Raw genomic sequence first — 18,742 nt, 5'->3', positions numbered from 1 at the left:
AAAATCTGTCCTCCAGATCTAACTGGACCTCTAGTTGAGATGTCCCAGAATAGCGACAAAACTGACATTTACCCCCACAATATGGAAAGTTACTCCAGGTATCTCCTGCCCGCAAAAAGTAAGAGATAGCCAACCTGACGAATTACCATCATATCATCTTCCTCCCAATCATCAGCAAAATGGTGAAAAGAGATGTAAGCAGTCCTATCAAGTGGCATTTACTCATGAATAACCTGCTCATTAATGCTTTGGGTTCTGCCAGGCACACTCAGCTCCAGATCTCATTACAGTCCTGCTCCAAACATGGCAAAATAAGTGAACACCAGGGGTGAGGTGAGGGTGGCTGCCCTTGACATCAAATCAACCGTTGACTAAGTATGGCACAGAGAAACTCTAGCAAAAGTAAAGCAAATGGGGATCCAGTGGAAAACACTTCAACGACTTGGAGTCATAGCTCCAGGAAGATAGTTGTGGTTTTCAAAGGCCAATTACCTCAGCCTCAGGACATCACTGCAGGGGTTTCTCAGGGCACATGTCTGGTGGAGGTGAAGCAGGGGCAGTTTGTCATGTGTGAGTACATTGGTGTGTAACTTTCTAGATCTCCAGAAACAGTACACGGGTGCTCTGTCATTGATCTTTGAAGGAGTGTCCCTGGGTTTGTCTCCCTGACTGCCTTCCCCTCTATCTGTGGTCAAGAGCTTCTTCAGAGGTATGCCAGTTTTGCCATCATACCTCTCTTAGAAGCACAATGGAAACATACATAGAAGGAGATCTGGCTCCATTCCACAGTGGCACAGTTGTTAGCACTGCTGCCTCACAGCGTCAGGGGTCCGGTTCAATTCTAGCCTTGAATGACTGTCTATGTGGAGTTTGCACATTCTCCCCATGTCTCGTGGGTTTCCTCTGGGTGCTCAGCTTTTCTCCCACAGTCCAAACATGTGCAGGTTAGGTGGATTGGCCATGCTAAATTGTCCCTTAGTGTACAAAGATGTGCAGGTCAGATGTGGCTATGGGGCTAGGGCGGGGAGCTGGGCCTGGGTAGGGTGCTCTTTGAGAGGGTTGGTGAAGACTCAATGGACCGAAAGCCTCCTTCAGCACTGTAGGGATTCCTGGAAAGTCATGCTGGAGACGCTGAACCAACTGTGAAGAATTCTGCCCGACAAATGGAGCTCCCCGCTCCCCCAGACTCATGCCCCCACTCCTATCACACACATGCTACCAAATCTTTGCTGTTCCACCTTTGTTCTACCATAGTTTAGCATCTCCCCAGAATGTTGAACCACTCTCAGTTCACCCGCATCTCACTGAGGCTCCCCACTACTGCAGTGGACTCGAGATCTGACTCTACGTGCTACATGACAACTTGCTTTGCACTCTTAACTGTAAAGCCAGCAAGAGAGAGAGAAATTCAAAGCCACATGCAAAGGAAATGTGTTTTTTTTAAAAAGACACATTTATCAAAGAATAATGCACCACATGTTTGCACCACATCTTTCCCATGTTTTGCTGCTGAGAGACACAGTATGAGCAAATCAGGGCAGGAAACTGTCTCAGATTAGAGAAGCAGCGAACACCAGCGGCAGTGTGTGTGCTGAGGGTGCTGAGCCCACAGGAAATAAATGTGTGGCGGGCAGAGCCCAGGGTTTGAAGGTGCAGTGGGGCTGGAGTCCGTGGAGGGCTGAGTGTTGTGGATGTGGGAGTGAGAAAGAGAGTGAGTGTGTGTGTCAGAGTGACAGAGAGACTGTGTGCGCGTGGGAGTGAGAGGATGAGTAAGAATGGGAGGGAGGGAGAGAGTGAATGTGTGTGTGCAGAAGTGAGAGGGTTAATGTGCGTGAGCAAGAGTGAGAGAGTGAGTGTGCGTGTGTGCAGGAGTAAGAGAGTGAGTGAGTGTGTGGGGGAGCGAGAGAGCGAGTGTGTAAATGCGTGTGGGAATGATAGAGTGAGTGAGTGTGTGCGGGAGTCAATGTGCGAAGTGAGTGCGGGAGTGAGAGTGAGTTTGTGTGTGTTGGAGTGAGAGAATGAGTGTCTGAGGGAGTGTGAGTGCATGTGTGATTGTAAGAGAATGATTGAGTGAATGTGTGCAGGTGTGAGTGAGTGTGTGCAGGAGTGAGTGAGCGTGTGCGGGAATGAGAGAGTGAGTGTTTGTGTTTGGGAGTGAGAGTGACTGTTTGTGTGTCCGGGAGAGAGTATGTGTGAGAGAGTGAATGTGTGTAAATGGGAGTGACAATTAGTGTATGTCTGGGAGTCAAAATGAGTGTGTGTGGGAGCGTGAGTGATTGTATGTGTCTGGTAGCGAGACAGTGAGCACGTGGGAGTGAGAGAGTGAGTGAGTGCATGTGGAGTGAGAGTGTGTGTAGAGAGTGAGTGCATGTGCATGGGAGTGGAAGAATTAGTGTGTGTGAGGTTATCAGAATGAGTGAGTGTTTGTGGGAGTGAGAGCGTGAGTGTGTTAGTGTTTGGGAGTGAGAGAGTGAGTGTGTGTGTGAATGGGAGTGAGAACGAGTGTATGAATGGGAGTGAGAACGAGAGTGTGTCTGGGAGTGGGAATAAGTGTGTGGGGAAGCGAGAGTGAATGTGTGTGCCTGGGAGGGAGGGAGGGAGGGAGTGTGTGTGTGTGGGAGAGAGAGAGTGAGTGTGTGTGTGGGGGTGAGAGAGTGAATGTGGGGGAGCGAGAGAGTGAGTGTGTATAAGCGTGTTGGAATGAAAGTGAGTGAGGGTGTGCAGCAGTGAGAGTGCAGGAGTGAGCGTGTGCAAGTGAGAGTGAGTTTGTGTGTGTTGGAGTGCGAGAATGAGTGTGTGAGGAAGTGTGAGTGTGTGTGGTTGTAAGAGAGTGAGTGAGTGTGTGCAGGGGTGCGTATGTGCAGGAATAAGAGAGTGAGTGTATGTGTTTGGGAGTGAGAGTGACTGTATGTGTGTCCAGGAGTGAGAGAATGTGTGTGTGTGAGGGAGTGAGTATGTGTGAGGGAGTGAGAGAGTGAGTGTGTGTGAGGGAGTGAGAGAGTGAGTGAGTGTGAGGGAGTGAGAGAGTGAGTGTGTGTGGGAGTGAGAGAGTGAGTGAGTGTGAGGGAGTGAGTATGTGTGAGGGAGTGAGAGTGACTGTATGTGTGTCCAGGAGTGAGGGTATGAGTGTGTGTGATGGAGTCAGAGAGTGAGTGTGTTTGTGGGAGTGAGAGAGTGAGTGAGTGCGAGGGAGTGAGAGAGTGTGTGTGTGTGGGAGTGAGAGAGTGAGTGAGTGTGAGGGAGTGAGTATATGTGAGGGAGTCAGAGAGTGAGAGTGTGTGTGGGAGTGAGAGAGTGAGTGAGTGCGAGGGAGTGAGAGAGTGAGTGTGTGTGGGAGTGAGAGAGTGAGTGAGTGTGAGGGAGTGAGTATGTGTGAGGGAGTGAGAGAGTGAGTGTGTGTGAGGGAGTGAGAGAGTGAGTGTGTGTGATGGAGTCAGAGAGTGAGTGTGTTTGTGGGAGTGAGAGAGTGAGTGAGTGCGAGGGAGTGAGAGAGTGAGTGTGTGTGGGAGTGAGAGAGTGAGTGAGTGTGAGGGAGTGAGTATATGTGAGGGAGTCAGAGAGTGAGAGTGTGTGTGGGAGTGAGAGAGTGAGTGAGTGCGAGGGAGTGAGAGAGTGAGTGTGTGTGGGAGTGAGAGAGTGAGTGAGTGTGAGGGAGTGAGTATGTGTGAGGGAGTGAGAGAGTGAGTGTGTGTGAGGGAGTGAGAGAGTGAGTGTGTGTGAGGGAGCAAGAGAGTGAGTGAGTGTGAGGGAGTGAGAGAGTGAGTGAGTGTGAGGGAGTCAGAGAGTATGTGTGAGGGAGTCAGAGAGTGAGTGTGTGTGAGGGAGTGAGAGAGTGAGTAAGCGTGAGGGAGTGAGAGAGTGAGTGAGTGTGAGGGAGTGAGAGAGTGAGTGAGTGCGAGGGAGTGAGAGAGTGAGCGTGTGTGGAAGTGAGAGAGTGAGTGTGTGGAAGCGAGAGAGTGAGTGTGTATAAGCATGTGGGAATGAAAGAGTGAGGGAGTGTGTGCAGCAGTGAGAGTGCAGGAGTGACAGTGTGGAAGTGAGAGTGAGTTTGTGTGTGTTGGAGCGAGAGAATGAGTGTGTGAGGAAGTGTGAGTGCGTGTTTGGTTGTAAGAGTGTGAGTGTTTGTGTGCAGGAGTGTATATGTGCAGGAATAAGAGAGTGAGTGCATGTGTTTGGGAGTGAGAGTGACTGTATGTGTGTCCATGAGTGAGGGTATGAGTGTGTGTGAGGGAGTAAGAGAATGAGTGTGTGTGTGAGGGATTAGAGAGTGAGTGACCGTGAGGGAGTAAGAGCGTGAGTGTGTGTGAGGGAGTGAGAGAGAGAGTGAGTGTTTTGGGAGCGAGAGAGTGAGTGAGCGTGAGGGAGTGAGAGAGTGAGTGAGTGTGAGGGAGTGAGAGAGTGAGTGAGTGCAAGGGAGTGAGAGAGTGAGTGTGTGTGGGAGTGAGACAGTGAGTGAGTGTGAGGGAGTGAGTATGTGTGAGGGAGTGAGAGAGTGAGTATGTGTGAGGGAGTGAGAGAGTGAGTGTGTGTGAGGGAGTGAGAGAGTGAGTGAGTGTGAGGGAGTGAGAGAGTGTGAGGGAGTGAGAGAGTGAGTGTGTGTGTCTGGGAGGGAGGGAGGGTGTGTGTGTGTGGGATAGAGAGTGAGTGTGTGTGTGGGTGTGAGAGAGTTAGTGTGTGGAAGCGAGAGAGTGAGTGTGTATAAGCGTGTGGGAATGAAAGAGAGAGGGAGTGTGTGCAGCAGTGAGAGTGCAGGAGTGAGCGTGTGGAAGTGAGAGTGAGTTTGTGTGTGTTGGAGTGCGAGAATGAGTGTGTGAGGAAGTGTGAGTGCGTGTGTGGTTGTAAGAGAGTGAGTGTTTGTGTGCAGGAGTGTATATGTGCAGGAATAAGAGAGTGAGTGCATGTGTTTGGGAGTGAGAGTGACTGTATGTGTGTCCAGGAGTGAGGGTATGAGTGTGTGTGAGGGAGTGAGAGAATGAGTGTGTGTGTGAGGGATTAGAGAGTGAGTGACCGTGAGGGAGGGAGTGAGAGAGTGAGTGTGTGTGAGGGAATGAGAGAGAGAGTGAGTGTTTTGGGTGTGAGAGAGTGAGTGAGCGTGAGGGAGTGAGTGAGTGTTTTGGGAGTGAGAGAGTGAGTGAGTATTTTGGGAGTATGAGAGTGAGTGTGTGTGTCTGGGAGTGAGAGAGTGAGTGGGTGTGTCTGGGAGTGGGATAGTAAGTGAGTGTGAGGGAGTGAGAGTGAGTGAGTGTGTCTGGGATTGACAGAGTGAGTGAGTGTGAGGGAGTAAGAGAGTGAGTGAGTATTTTGGGAGTGAGTGAGTGCGTCTGGGAGTGAGAGAGTGAGTGAGTGCTTTGGAAGTGAGTGAGTATTTTGGGTGTGAGAGAGTGAGTTTTTTGGGAGTGAGTGTGAGGGAGTGAGAGAATGAGTGAGTGTGAGGGAGAGAGAGAGTGAGTGAGTGTTTTGGGAGTGAGTGAGTGTTTTGGGAGTGAGAGAGTGAGTTTTTTGGGAGTGAGAGCGTGAGTGAGTGTGAGGGAGTGAGAGAGCGAGTGAGTGTTTTTGGAGTGAAAGAGTGAGTGAGTGTTTTGGGAGTGAGTGAGTTTTTTGGGAGTGAGAGAGTGAGTGAATGTGAGGGAGTGAGAGAGTGAGTGCATGTGAGGGAGTGAGTGAGTGTGAGGGAGTGAGAGAGTGATTGAGTGTGTTTGGGAGTGAGAGAGCGAGTGAGTGTTTTGGGAGTGAGAGAGTGAGTGAGTGTGAGGGAGTGAGAGAGCGAGTGAGTGATTTGGGAGTGAGAGAGTGAGTGAGTGTGTTGGAGGAGAGAATGAGTGTGTGAGGAAGTGTGAGTGTGTGTGTGGTTGTAAGAGAGTGAGTGAGTGTGTGCAGGAGTGAGTATGTGCATGAATAAGAGAGTGAGTGTATGTGTTTGTGAGTGAGAGTGACTATATGTGTGTCCAGGAGTGACGGTATGAGTGTATGTGAGGGAGTGAGAGAGTGAGTGTGTGTGTGAGGGAGTGAGAGAGTGAGTGGGTATGAGGGAGTGAGAGAGTGAGTGTGTCTGGGAGTGAGAGAAAATGTGTGTGAGGGAGTGAGAGAGTGAGTGTGTGCGTGTGGGAGTGAGAGAGTGAGTGTGTGTCTGGGAGTGAATGAGTGAGTGAGTATGAGGGAGTGAGAGAGTGAGTGAGTGTGAGGGAGTGAGAGAGAGTGAGTGTGAGGGAGTGAGAGAGTGAGTGTGTGGGAGTGAGAGAGTGAGTGAGTGTGTTTGGGAGTGAGAGAGTGAGTGAGTGTGTCTGGGAGTGAGAGTGACTGTGTGTGAGGGAGTGAGAGAATGAGTGAGTGTTTTGGGAGTGAGAGAGTGACTGTTTGTGTGTGGGAGTGAGAGAATGGGTGAGTGTCAGGGAATGAGAGAGTGAGTGAGTGTCAGAGAGTGAGTGAGTGAGGGAATGAGAGAGTGAGTGAGTGTTTTGGGAGTGATAGAGTGAGTGTGTGTGTGTGGGAGTGAGAGAATGGGTGAGTGTGAGGGAGTGAGAGAGTGAGTGTGAGAGAGTGAGAGAGTAAGTGAGCGAGGGAGTGAGAGAGTGAGTGAGTGTGAGGGAGTGAGAGAGTGAGTGAGTGTTTTGGGAGTGAGAGAGTGAGTCAGTGTTTTGGGAGTGAAAGAGTGACTGTGTGTGAGGGAGTGAGAGAATGAGTGAGTGTGAGTGAGTCAGAGAGTGAGTGAGTGTTTTGGGAGTGAGTGAGTGACTGTTTTGGGAGTGAAAGAGTGAGTGAGTGTGAGAGAGTGAGAGAGTGAGTGAGTGTGTTTGGGAGTGAGAGAGTGAGTGAGTGTTTTGGGAGTGAGAGGGTGAGTGAGTGTGAGGGAGTGAGAGAGCGAGTCACACGCACACTAACTCTCTCACTCACGCACACACTCACTTTCTGACTCCCTCACACACACTCATACCCTCACTCCTGGACACACATACAGTCACTCTCACTCCCAAACACATACACTCACTCTCGTTTTCCTGCACATATACACTCCTGCACACACTCACTCACTCTCTTACAACCACATACACACTCAAGTTCCTCACACGCTTATTCTAGCACTCCAACACACACAAACTCACTCTTACTTCCACACGCTCACTCCTGCTCTCTCACTGCTGCACATACTCACTCACTCTTTCATTCACACACGCTTATACACACTCACTCTCTCGCTTCCACACATTCACTCTCTCACCCCCACACACACACTCACTCTCTCTCCCACACACACACACCCTCCCTCCCTGACACACACTCTCACTCTCGCTCCCACACACAAAATCATTCTCACTCCCAGACACACTCTCGTTCTCACTCCTATTCACACGCGCACACTCTCTCTCCCAAACACTAACACACTCACGCTCTCACTCCCACAAACACTCACTCACTCTCTGATAACCTCACACAGACTAATTCTTCCACTCCCATGCACATGCACTCACTCTCTACACACACTCTCACTCCACATACACTCACTCACTCTCTCACTCCCATGTGCACACACTCACTGTCTCACTCCCAGACACAGAGAGAGTGAGTGTGTGTTTGGGAGTGAGAGAGTGAGTGTGTGTGTTTGGAAGTGAGAGAGTGAGTGTGTGTGTTTAGGAGTGAGAGAGTGTGTGTCGAGAGTGAGTATGTGTGTGCGGAAGTGAGAGAGTGAGTGTGTGTGTTTGGGAGTGAGAGAGTGAGTGTAGAGAGTGAGTGTAGAGAGTGAGTGTGTGTGTTTGGGAGTGAGAGAGTGAGTGTAGATAGTGAGTGTGTGTGTTTGGGAGTGGAAGAATCAGTGTGTGTGCGGTTATCAGCGAGTAAGTGTTTGGGAGTGAGAGAGTGAATATGTGTAAACGGGAGCGACAATTAGTGAGATTGACTGTATGTGTGTCCAGGAGTGAGAGTATGAGTGTGTGTGAGGGGGAGAGAGTGAGTGTGTGTGTGTGTGGGAGTGAGAGAGTGAGTGTGTTTGGGAGTGAGAGTATGACTGTGTGAGGAAGTAGAGAGTGAGTGAGTGTGAGGGAGTGAGAGAGGGAGTGAGTGTCAGGGAGTGAGAGAGTGAGTGTGTTTGGGAGTGAGAGTATGACTGTGTGAGGAAGTAGAGAGTGAGTGAGTGTGAGGGAGTGAGAGAGAGAGTGAGTGTGAGGGAGTGAGAGAGTGAGTGTGTGTGGGAGTGGGAGAGTGAGTGAGTATGTTTGGAAGTTACGGGCAGCACGGTAGCATTGTGGATAGCACAATTGCTTCACAGCTCCAGGGTCCCAGGTTCGATTCCGGCTTGGGTCACTGTCTGTGCGGAGTCTGCATATCCTCCCCGTGTGTGCGTGGGTTTCCTCCGGGTGCTCCGGTTTCCTCCCACAGTCCAAAGATGTGCAGGTTAGGTGGATCGGCCATGATAAATTGCCCTTAGTGTCCAAAATTGCCCTTAGTGTTGGGTGGGGTTACTGGGTTATGGGGATAGGGTGGAGGTGTTAACCTTGGGTAGGGTGCTCTTTCCAAGAGCTGGTGCAGACTCGATGGGCCGAATGGCCTCCTTCTGCACTGTAAATTCTATGATTCTATGATTCTATGATTCTAAGTGAGAGTATGAGTGTGTGTGAGAGAGTCAGAGAGTAGTGAGTGTGAGGGAGTGAGACAGTGAGTGAGTGTGAGGAAGTGAGAGAGTGAGTGTGTGTGTGGGAGTGAGAGAGTGAGTGTGTTGGGAGTGAGAGTAAGAGTGAGTGTGAGGGAGTGAGAGAGTGAGTGAGTGTGAGGGAGTGAGAGAGTGAGTGTGTTTGAGGGAGGGACAGTGAGTGAGTATGTTTGGAAGTGCGAGTATGAGTGTGTGTGAGAGAGTCAGAGAGTGAGTGAGTGTGAGGGAGTGAGACAGTGAGTGAGTGTGAGGAAGTGAGAGAGTGAGTGTGTGTGTGGGAGTGAGAGAGTGAGTGTGTTGGGAGTGAGAGTAAGAGTGAGTGTGAGGGAGTGAGAGAGTGAGTGAGTGTGAGGGAGTGAGAGAGTGAGTGTGTTTGAGGGAGGGACAGTGAGTGAGTGTGAGGGAGTGAGTGAGTGTGAGGGAGTGAGAGAGTGAGTGTTTTGGGAGTGAGAGAGTGAGTGAGTGTGTGCTGGGAGTGAGATAGTGAGTGTGTGTGTCTGGGAGTGAGAGAGTGAGTGTTTTGGGAGTGAGAGAGTGAGTGAATGAGTCTGGGAGTGAGAGAGTGAGTGTGTGTGAGGGAGTGAGAGAGTGAGTGTTTTGGGAGTGAGAGAGTGAGTGGGTGTGTCTGGGAGTGAGAGAGGGAGTGAGAGAGTGAGTGAGTGTTTTGGGAGTGAGAGAGTGAGTGAGTGTGTGCTGGGAGTGAGAGAGTGACTGTGTTTGTCTGGGAGTGAGAGAGTGAGTGTGTGTTGGGAGTGAGAGTGACTGTATGTGTGTCCTGGAGTGAGAGAGTGAGTGAGTGTTTTGGGAGTGAGGGTGTGAGTGTGCCGGGAGTGAGAGAGTGAGTGAATGTGTTGGGAGTGAGAGAGTGAGTGAGTGTGCTGGGAGTGAGAGAGTGAGTGAGTGTGCTGGGAGAGAGAGAGTGAGTGAATGTGTGTGCGGGAGTGAGAAAGTGAGTGAGTGTGTGCGGGAGTGAGAGAGTGAGTGTAGAGAGTGAGTGTATATGTCTGGGAGTGAGAGAATCAGTGTGTGCGGTTATCAGAGAGTAAGTGTTCGGGAGTGAGAGAGTGAATATGTGTAAATGGGAGTGACAATTAGTGTGCGTCTGGGAGTCAAAATGAGTGTGTGGGGGAGCGAGAGTGATTGTGTGTGTCTGGTAGTGAGACAGTGAGTGTGTGCACGTGGGAGCAAGAGAGTGAGTGAGTGTCTGTTGAGTGAGAGTGCAGGTTGAGAGTGAGTGCATGTGCATGGGAGTGGAAGAATTAGTGTGTGTGAGGTTATCGGAGTGGGAGTGAGAGCATGAGTGTGTTTGTGTTTGGGAGTGAGAGAGTGAGTGTGTGTGTGAATGGGAGTGAGAATGAGTGTATGAAAGGGAGTGAGAACGAGACTGTGTTGGAGTGAGAATGAGTTTGTTTGTGGGAGCGAGAGTGAAAGTCTGTGTTTGGGACAGAAAGAGCGTGAGTGTGTGTGTGTGGGAGAGAGAGAGTGAGTGTGTGTGTGTGGGAGAGGGAGAGTGAGTGTGTGTGTGTGGGAGAGGGAGAATGTGTGTGCCTGGGAGAGAGAGAGAGTGAGTGTGTGTGTGTGGGAGTGAGAGATTTTGTGTGTGTGTAGGAGTGTGAGAGTGAGTATGTGTGTGGGAATGAGAGTGAGTATGTGGGAGTGTGAGAGTGTGTGTGTATGTAGGGGTGAGGTGAATGTGTGTGTGGGAGTGACAGTGATTGTGTGGGAGTGTGAGAATGAGTGTCTGAGGGAGTGTGAGTGCATGTGTGATTGTAAGAGAATGATTGAGTGAATGTGTGCAGGTGTGAGTGAGTGTGTGCAGGAGTGAGTGAGCATGTGCGGGAATGAGAGAGTGAGTGTTTGTGTTTGGGAGTGAGAGTGACTGTTTGTGTGTCCGGGAGAGAGTATGTGTGAGAGAGTGAATGTGTGTAAATGGGAGTGTGAGCAAAAGCGAGTGTGTATATGAGGAGGATGAGAGAGTGATTGTGTGGGCGAGTGAGTGTGTGAGTGTATGGAAGTGTGAGTGTGTGAATGTGGGAGTGAGTGCGTTGGAGTGAAGAAGAAAGTGAGTGAGTGTCTGACTTGCTCATAGTCTCAGGTTTCTCAATCACACCCACCACCACACTTCAACACTTATACGTACACACTCACAGTGGGGAGCGATGAGTGAGTGAGCACCCTGAGACTCGGAGTGAGCTGAATTAAATAAATATTTATTTATTTAATAAATATTTATCTAATATTTATTTAATACATTTAGAGTATCCAATTCTATTTTTTCCAATTGAGGGGCAATTTAACATGGCCAATTCCCCTACCCTGCACACCTTTTTGGTTTAATTACTCTTTATTAACTTAATTTATTGTTGTGACATTGCTTCACTTTTGTTCAGAAAACGTTTCTTTTCTTGATACCCTCAACTTTTATTTTGAATTCAGTTTATTATTGTGTCAAACGTCCGCTGCGATTTAACAAATTAAAACCATTTAACAAAAAAAAGAGTGCTATTTTGGACGAATATAGCGCGGTATTTATCAGCACCTGCAGTGCCGAGACGACCCTGCTATCTAACGGGACTCTGCGGGGAATGCCTGCCGAGGCCACACTTACCTCATTTCCTGCACTGACAAACTAAGGAAGAGGTTGGAGTGTCATTTTTAAATGCCACACCAATCTGTTGACCCCCTTTGGCATGCCACTGTGGCCTCCGAACCCCCTCCCCATTGTTCCAACTTACCTCCGAGGAGGTCCTCGAGCCCCCCTCACCCACCTCTTAAGAACAAGCCATCCTGGCACCGATCCCTGGCATGGGTAACCTGGCAGCCAGGCATCTTGCTACTGCTGGCCTGGCACCCTGGCAGTGCCCCTGCCTGCCCGTCAGTGCCACCCAGGCATATTTGCAGTGAAAGGGTGCCTGGGCAGCAGTGCCAGGCTGGCAATGCCAAGGTGCCTGGGTGCCAGCAGGAGTGCCAGGATACCACCCTGCCCGGGGCTTCCAATGGCATCTGAGGCACCCCACTCCAGGTGTCATTATTACACCTGGTTCACATTTGTGTGGACCAATGCTAAACGGTGCCATGGCGAGGTCTCCCAAGTGAGGCCGTTAGTTCCCGGGCCTCGGGAGAATCTGGCATAGATATATTCAAATGTGCACAATGACTTATTTAAATATGTTAATCTGGATCTCGCCCAGTGAGGATGAGGTCGCAATGTCTCGTGAGATGTTGCGAGGTGATCCAAGCTTCGCGAATCTCATGAGAGGCCTCTTGCGAGATTAAATGGCCTCATCGTGTCACCAATTTGGGCACGACGAGGCCATTAAATCACACCTTGCTGAAATGTGTTCATCAGCCCCTTGAGTGAGAAAAAAATGGAAATGTGGTTCCAGAAACGAAAGGTTAGACAAGCCTGTTCTGGGGTTCAGAGAAACACTACTCATTAATGGTGGTGCATACAGTTCACTCAGGGAGTATGAATGGCTATAGCAACCTGCATTTTACATGCGTATTGTAGTCTGGAGCTATGGACATTGATGGTAGAGGCTCCAATTTCTTTGCAACACATATTTGACCAGGAATCTCTTCCATTCTTACCACCAGTCATGTGTCAGAATGATTTGCAGGGTGCTAAACAACCAGTTTGGCCACATTCTGACCGCACCTTCCTTGGTCATCAAATCCTGGATGGTCCTCGAAAACAGATCTATTGTTTTAGAAGCAGCAACACTTGAGGATGGATGGGAGGAGGCTCCAGGGGAAGAGAAACTCTGGCGTGGGATAGTTGGGCTGAAAGATTTGTTTCATTGTGCATTCTATGTTGCACAGAGGAACTCAAGGGCATGTATAGCCTTGTAGTAAAACAAGGTTGAAGATAAGGAATAACTGAACGAGGAGAACAGATGTAATCTGAAGTCATGCATTTTGTCCTAACTTTTATATCATACTTCTTGCCTTTGAATTATTATAAATACTTAAGTGGCAAAAATCTACTGCAATTTGAGAAGCCAAGCTCATGACAGCATAGGGGTTTGCCTGTGGTGTAAGTTGGGGAACTGAGATGCAATGTGGATCTGCTACACTGATAGGAGTTATAAATAGAACATGATGTTTCCAATATAAATGTGGGCACAAGAATTTACAATGGATAACATCAGGCAACAAGCACGTGACAAAAACATAACAAGGAGAAACTAGGTTTCATAAACAAAATGAGCATGCAAATTAGGTTTTCAGTACCATAGGGTTAATTACCTTCTGGTTTTGAGAAGGATAGAGTTATAGAACATACGAGCAGGGAGGATATAATGAGGGTGTATAAAACACTTTTTAGGCCACATCTGGAGTACTGTGTGCAGTTCTGATCACCACACTATAAGGAGGATGTGATTGCATTAGAGAGGGTGCAGAGGAGATTCACCAGGATGTTGCCTGGGCTGGAGTATTTCAGCTATAAAAAGAGGCTGGTTAGGCTGGGGTAGTGTTCCATAGAGCGGAGAAGGCTAAGGGGGGACCTGATTGATGTATACAAAATAATGACAGACATAGATATGATGGATAGTAAGACACATTTCACCTTAGAAGAGGGATCAATAACCAGAGGACATAGATTTAAAGTTAGGGAATCAACTCACTTACGTTACAATGATTGAGAAGCAACCAACTCCAAGTATCAATCAGCAAGGTTGCCTGGATCAGGTCAGTGCTAATTGAATTCCTCTAATCTGTGTCACAATTTCCGCTTGAGTTCCAGGCGACTGAAGGCATCTGACTGGAGGGATCCCACATGGAAAAAAGGGGGCGGATTTGGGAGGTGACAACATGTTCAAGGACTTTGGAGAGGAAACAGAGGTTGGAGCTGGGATGGTAGTTTGCAAGGATAGTACTAGCATCAAGGGTTTTCTACTTCAAGGAGAAGCGTGATGGCAGAGTTAATGAAGAGAGAGGAATGAGAACCACTTATAATATGGGCTAACATGGGGACCAAGTGGGGAAGGTGGGGGTGGTTAGCGGTTTTGTGGGAATAGGATTGAGGGAACAGGAGATGGGTCTCAGGGACAAGGTGAACTCAGAGAGGACATGGGGGCACAGAGGAGAGAAAGTAAAAGGGTCAACTAGGCAGGAGGGCTGGCTGGGAGCATTAATGCAAGTTTCACCACGTGGCCTGGGGGAAGAAAGGCAAACTGCAGAGGCAGCTGATTGGATAATTTCTACCTTAGTGACAAAAAAAGCCCCAAGCAATTCTGGCATTTATTGTTAAAGAAGAAGATGATAGAAGGGGAGATGTGGGGAGGGGGAGATGGGGGTGAAGATGGGGAGGGAGAGATAGGGGTGAAGATGGAGGAGGGAGAACTGGGGGAGGGGTAAAGAAGGGGGAGATGGGGCTGAAGATGAGGGAGATGGGGGGGTGAAGGTGGGGTGAAGATGGGGGAGGGGGAGATGGGCAGTGAAGATGGGGGAGGGGGAAATGGGGGTTGAAGATGGGGGAGATGGACGGTGAAGATGGGAGTGAAGATGGGGAGAAGGAGATGGGGGTTGAAGATGGGGGAGATGGGAGTTGAAGATGGGGAGTGAAGATAGAGGAGGAGGAGATGGGGGTGAAGATGGGGAAGGAGAGATGGGGATGAAGATGGGGGAGATGGGGGATGAAGATGGTGGAGATGGGGGGTGAAGATGGGGGTGGGGAAGATGGGGGTTGAAGATGGGGAGATGGGGGGTGAAGATGGGGGAGGGGGAGATGGGCAGTGAAGATGGGGAGGAGGAGATGAGGGGTGAAGATGGGGAAGGGGGAGATGGGGGGTGAAGATGGGGAAGGGGGGATGGGGGATGACGATGGGGGAGGGGGAGATGGGGTGAAGATGGGTGGAAGGGGAAATGGGTGGTGAAGATGTGGGGAGGGGAAAATGGGCAAGGAAGGAAGGATAAGTGGTTAAGATGGGGGAGATGCAGGGGGAGATGTGGTAGATGAGAGGCGATGCGGGAGGTATGATGGGGTCGGGATGGAGGGAGGGGGAGCAGGGGTGGAGATGGGGTGGAGAGATGGAGATGGAAATGAGGGGAGGGGCAGATGGGCGGGGAAGGAAAGATGAGCGGTGAAGATGGCGGGAGGTGCAGGGGGATATGAGGGGGAGATGAGGGTATGATGGGCTGGAGATGGGGACAGGGCAGATGGGCAGTAAGGATGGGGGAGGGGGGATGGAGTGATGATGTGGGGCGATGGGGTGAAGGTGGAGGAGATGGGAAGGGGGAGATGGAGGGGGGTGGGGTTGAGGGAGATGGGGGTGAAGATGGAGGAGAGGGACATGGGGTGTGAAGATGGGGAGGAGAGATGGGGTGACGGTGGGGGGAGGGGGAGATGGGGGTGAATATGGGGAAGGAGGTGATGGGGTGAAGATGGTGAAGGGTCAGATGGGGTGAAAATGGGGGTTGAAGATGGGTGGAGGGGAAGATGGGCAATGAAGATGAGGGGGAGATGGGGAAAAGATGGAGGGGTTAATATGGTGAAGATGGGGGAGGGAATGGGGTGAAGATGGGGAGAGAGAGATGGGGGATGTGCAGGTGGGGAGGGGGAGTTGAGAGGTGAAGATGGGAGGAGGGCAATGGAGTGAAGTGGTGAGGGGAGAGATGTCGGTGAAGATGGGAAGAGATGGGCAGGTGGGGGAATGGGAGTTGGTGGGGGAGATGGGGTGGAGATGGGGAGGGGGAGATTGGGTGGAGATGGGGAGGGGGGTGGGGTGAAGACAGGGGAGGGGGAGATCGGGTGAAGATGTTGGAGGGAGTTATGAGGGTGAGGATGGGGGATATGGGGTGGAGGTGGGGGAGGGGGAGATGGGATGAAGACAGGGGAGGAGGAGATGGGGGTTATGATGGGAGGGAGAACTGGGGTGAAGATGGGGAGGGGGAGATGGGGAGGGGGAGATGGGGTGAAGATGGGGAAGGTGGAGATGGGATGAAGACAGAGGAGGGGGAGATGGGTGAATATGGCGAGGGGGTTATGGTGGTTTGGATGGGGGGAGGGGAAGATTGGTGAAAATGGGGAGGGGGCTATGGGGATGAAGGTGGGGAGGGGGACATGGGGGTAAAGATGGGGGGAGTGGGAGAGGGAGATGGGAAGGGAAGGAAGGATGAGCGTGAAGATGGGGTAGATGAGGGGGAGATGGGGGAAGTATGATGAGGTAGAGATGGGGAGGGGACATGGGGGTGAAAATGGGGGGAGGAAGTGATGGGTGGTTAAGATGGGGGGGGTTGATGGGCAGTGAAGATGGGGGAGGGGGATATGGGGTGATGATGGAGGAGGGGAGATGGGGTGAAGGTGGGGAGAAGGGGATGAAGATGGGGGAAAGGGGAGATGGGGGTGAAGTTGGGGGAGGGGAGATGGGTGGTGAGAATCTGGGGAGGGAGAGATCAGCGGGGAAGGAAGGATGAGTGGTGAAGATGGAGGGAGGTGGGGAAGATGAAGGGGATATGCGGTGGTATGATTGTGGTGGAGATGGGAGGAGGGGGAGATGGGCAGTGTAGATGGGGAGGAGGAGATGGGGTTAGGATGGGGAGGGGATGTGGGGTGAAGTTGGGGAGGGTGCGATGGGAGTGAAAGTGGGGGAGATCGGGGTGAAGATGGGGGAGGGGGAGATGTGGGATGAAGATGGGGGAGGGGGAGATGGGCAGTGAAGATCTGGAGAGGGGGGATCAGCAGGGAAGGAAGGATGAGTGGTGAAGATGGGGGGAGGTGGGGTAATGAGGTGGAGATGGGGAGGTACGATTGGAGTGGAGATGGGAGTAGAGGGAGATGGACAGTGAAGATGGGGGGAGGAGGTGAAGATGGGGAGATGTGGGACGGGAGATGGAGGGGGAGATGGGGCTGGGGGAGATGGGGGAGGTGGAGATGGCAGAGGGCAAGATGGGGTGGAGATGGGGAGGGGGAAATGGGATGAAGAGGGGGAAGATGGACAGTGTAGATGGGGGAGATGGACAGTGTAGATGGGGGAGATGGACAGTGTAGATGGGTAGGGTGAAATGGAGTGAATATAGGGGGAGGGGCAGATGGGGCACAAAGATGGGGGTAATGGGGTGAAGCTGGGGAGGGGGAAATGTGGTGAAGGTGGGAGGAGGGGCAAATGGGGGTGAAGGTGGGGGCAGATGGGGGTGAAAATTGGGGGAGAAGGAGATGGACAGTGAAGATGGGGGAGGGGAGATGGGTGCTCAAGATGTGGGGAGGGGGAGATGTCCGGGGAAGGATGGATGAGTGGTTAAGATGGGGGAGATGAGGGAGAGATGAGAGGAGGTATAATTGGGGTGGAGATGGGGAAGGGGGTCATGGGCGGTGAAGATGGGGGAAGGGATTGGGTAAAGATCGGGTGAATGTGGGGGAGGTGGAGAGGGAGGTGAGGGTGGGGGAGATGGGGGTGGAGGTGGAGATGGGGAGGAGAGATGGGGTAGGGGAGGGTGAGATGGGGTGAAGATAGGGGGAGGGGGAGATGGGGGTGTACATGGGGAAGAGGTAATGGGGTGAAGATGGGGGAGGGGGAGATGGGGGTGAAGATGGGGAGAGGGGGAGATGGGAGTGAAGATGGGAGGGGGAGATGGGGGATGTAGAATGGAAGATGAGGGGTGGAGATGGGGAGGGGGATCGAGTCAAAATGGGAGCGGAGAGATGTGGGTGAAGATGGGAGGCGAGAGTTGTAGGTGAAGATGGGGGGAGCTGGGGTAAAGATGGAAGGGAAGAGATGTTGGTGAAGATGGGAGGGGGAGATTGGGGTGAAGATGGAAGGGGAGATGAGAGAGATGGGGATGAAGATGGGAGCGGAGAGATGTGGGTGAAGATGGGAGGCGAGAGTTGTAGGTGAAGATGGGAGGGGGAGATGGGGGTGAAGATGGAAGGGGAGATGAGAGAGATGGGGATCAAGATGGGAGAGGGAGATGGGGTGAAAATAGAAAGGGGAGATGGGCTGAAGATCGGAGAGATGAGGATGAAGACATGCAAATGGGGTGAGGATGGGAGGGAAGTGATGGTAGGGGAGGGTGAGATGGGGTGAAGATAGGGGGAGGTGGAGATGGGGGTGTACATGGGGAAGAGGTAATGGGGTGAAGATGGGGAGGGGGAGATGGGGGTGAAGATGGGGAGAGGGGGAGATGGGAGTGAAGATGGGAGGGGGAGATGGGGGATGTAGAATGGAAGATGAGGGGTGGAGATGGGGAGGGGAATCGAGTCAAAATGGGAGCGGAAAGATGTGGGTGAAGATGGAAGGGGAGAGATGTTGGTGAAGATGGGAGGGGGAGATGGGGGTGAAGATGGAAGGGGAGATGAGAGAGATGGGGATCAAGATGGGAGAGGGAGATGGGGTGAAAATAGGAAGTGGAGATGGGCTGAAGATCGGAGAGATGAGGATGAAGACATGCAAATGGGGTGAGGATGGGAGGGAAGTGATGTGGGTGAAGATGGGAGAGGGAGATGGGGTGAAGATGGGAGCGAGAGATGGAGATGAAGATGGGAGAGGGAGATGGGGTGAAGGTGGGAAGGGGAGATGGGAGAAATGGAGATGAAGATGGGAGAGGGAGATGGGGGTCAAGATGGGAGCGGAGAGATGTGGATGAAGATGGGAGGGGGGAAATGGGAGGGGGTGATGGGAGGGATAGGGTGAAGATGGGAGGAATGGTGATGAATATGGGAGCGGGAGATTGGGGTGAAGATAGGGGAGGGGTTGGAGTGAATATGGGCATAGAGAGATGTGGGTGAAGATGGCAGGGGGAGATTGGAGGGATGGGGATGAAGATGCGAAAGGGAGATGGGGTGAAGATGGAGGGAGAGGTTGGAATGAAGATGGGAGCAGAGAGATGTGAGTGAAGATGGGAGGGGAGAGTTGTGGATGAAGATGGGGAGAGATGGGGTGAATATGGAGGGGAGAGATGGAGAGATGTTGGGGAAGATGGGAAGGGGAGATAGGAGGGGGAGATGGGGATGAAGATAGGACAGGGAGTTGGGGTGAAGATGGGAGGGATGGGGATGAAGATAGGAGAGGGAGATGGGGTGAAGATGGGAGGGGGAGGTGAGGGTGACGATGGAAGGGGGAGATGGGGGCGAAGATGAGAGGGGAGATGGGAGAGATGTGG

The sequence above is a fragment of the Scyliorhinus torazame genome, chromosome 1 (assembly GCF_047496885.1).
Source record: "Scyliorhinus torazame isolate Kashiwa2021f chromosome 1, sScyTor2.1, whole genome shotgun sequence".
Classification (NCBI taxonomy): domain Eukaryota; kingdom Metazoa; phylum Chordata; class Chondrichthyes; order Carcharhiniformes; family Scyliorhinidae; genus Scyliorhinus; species Scyliorhinus torazame.
This window is presented reverse-complemented; position numbering follows the sequence as displayed.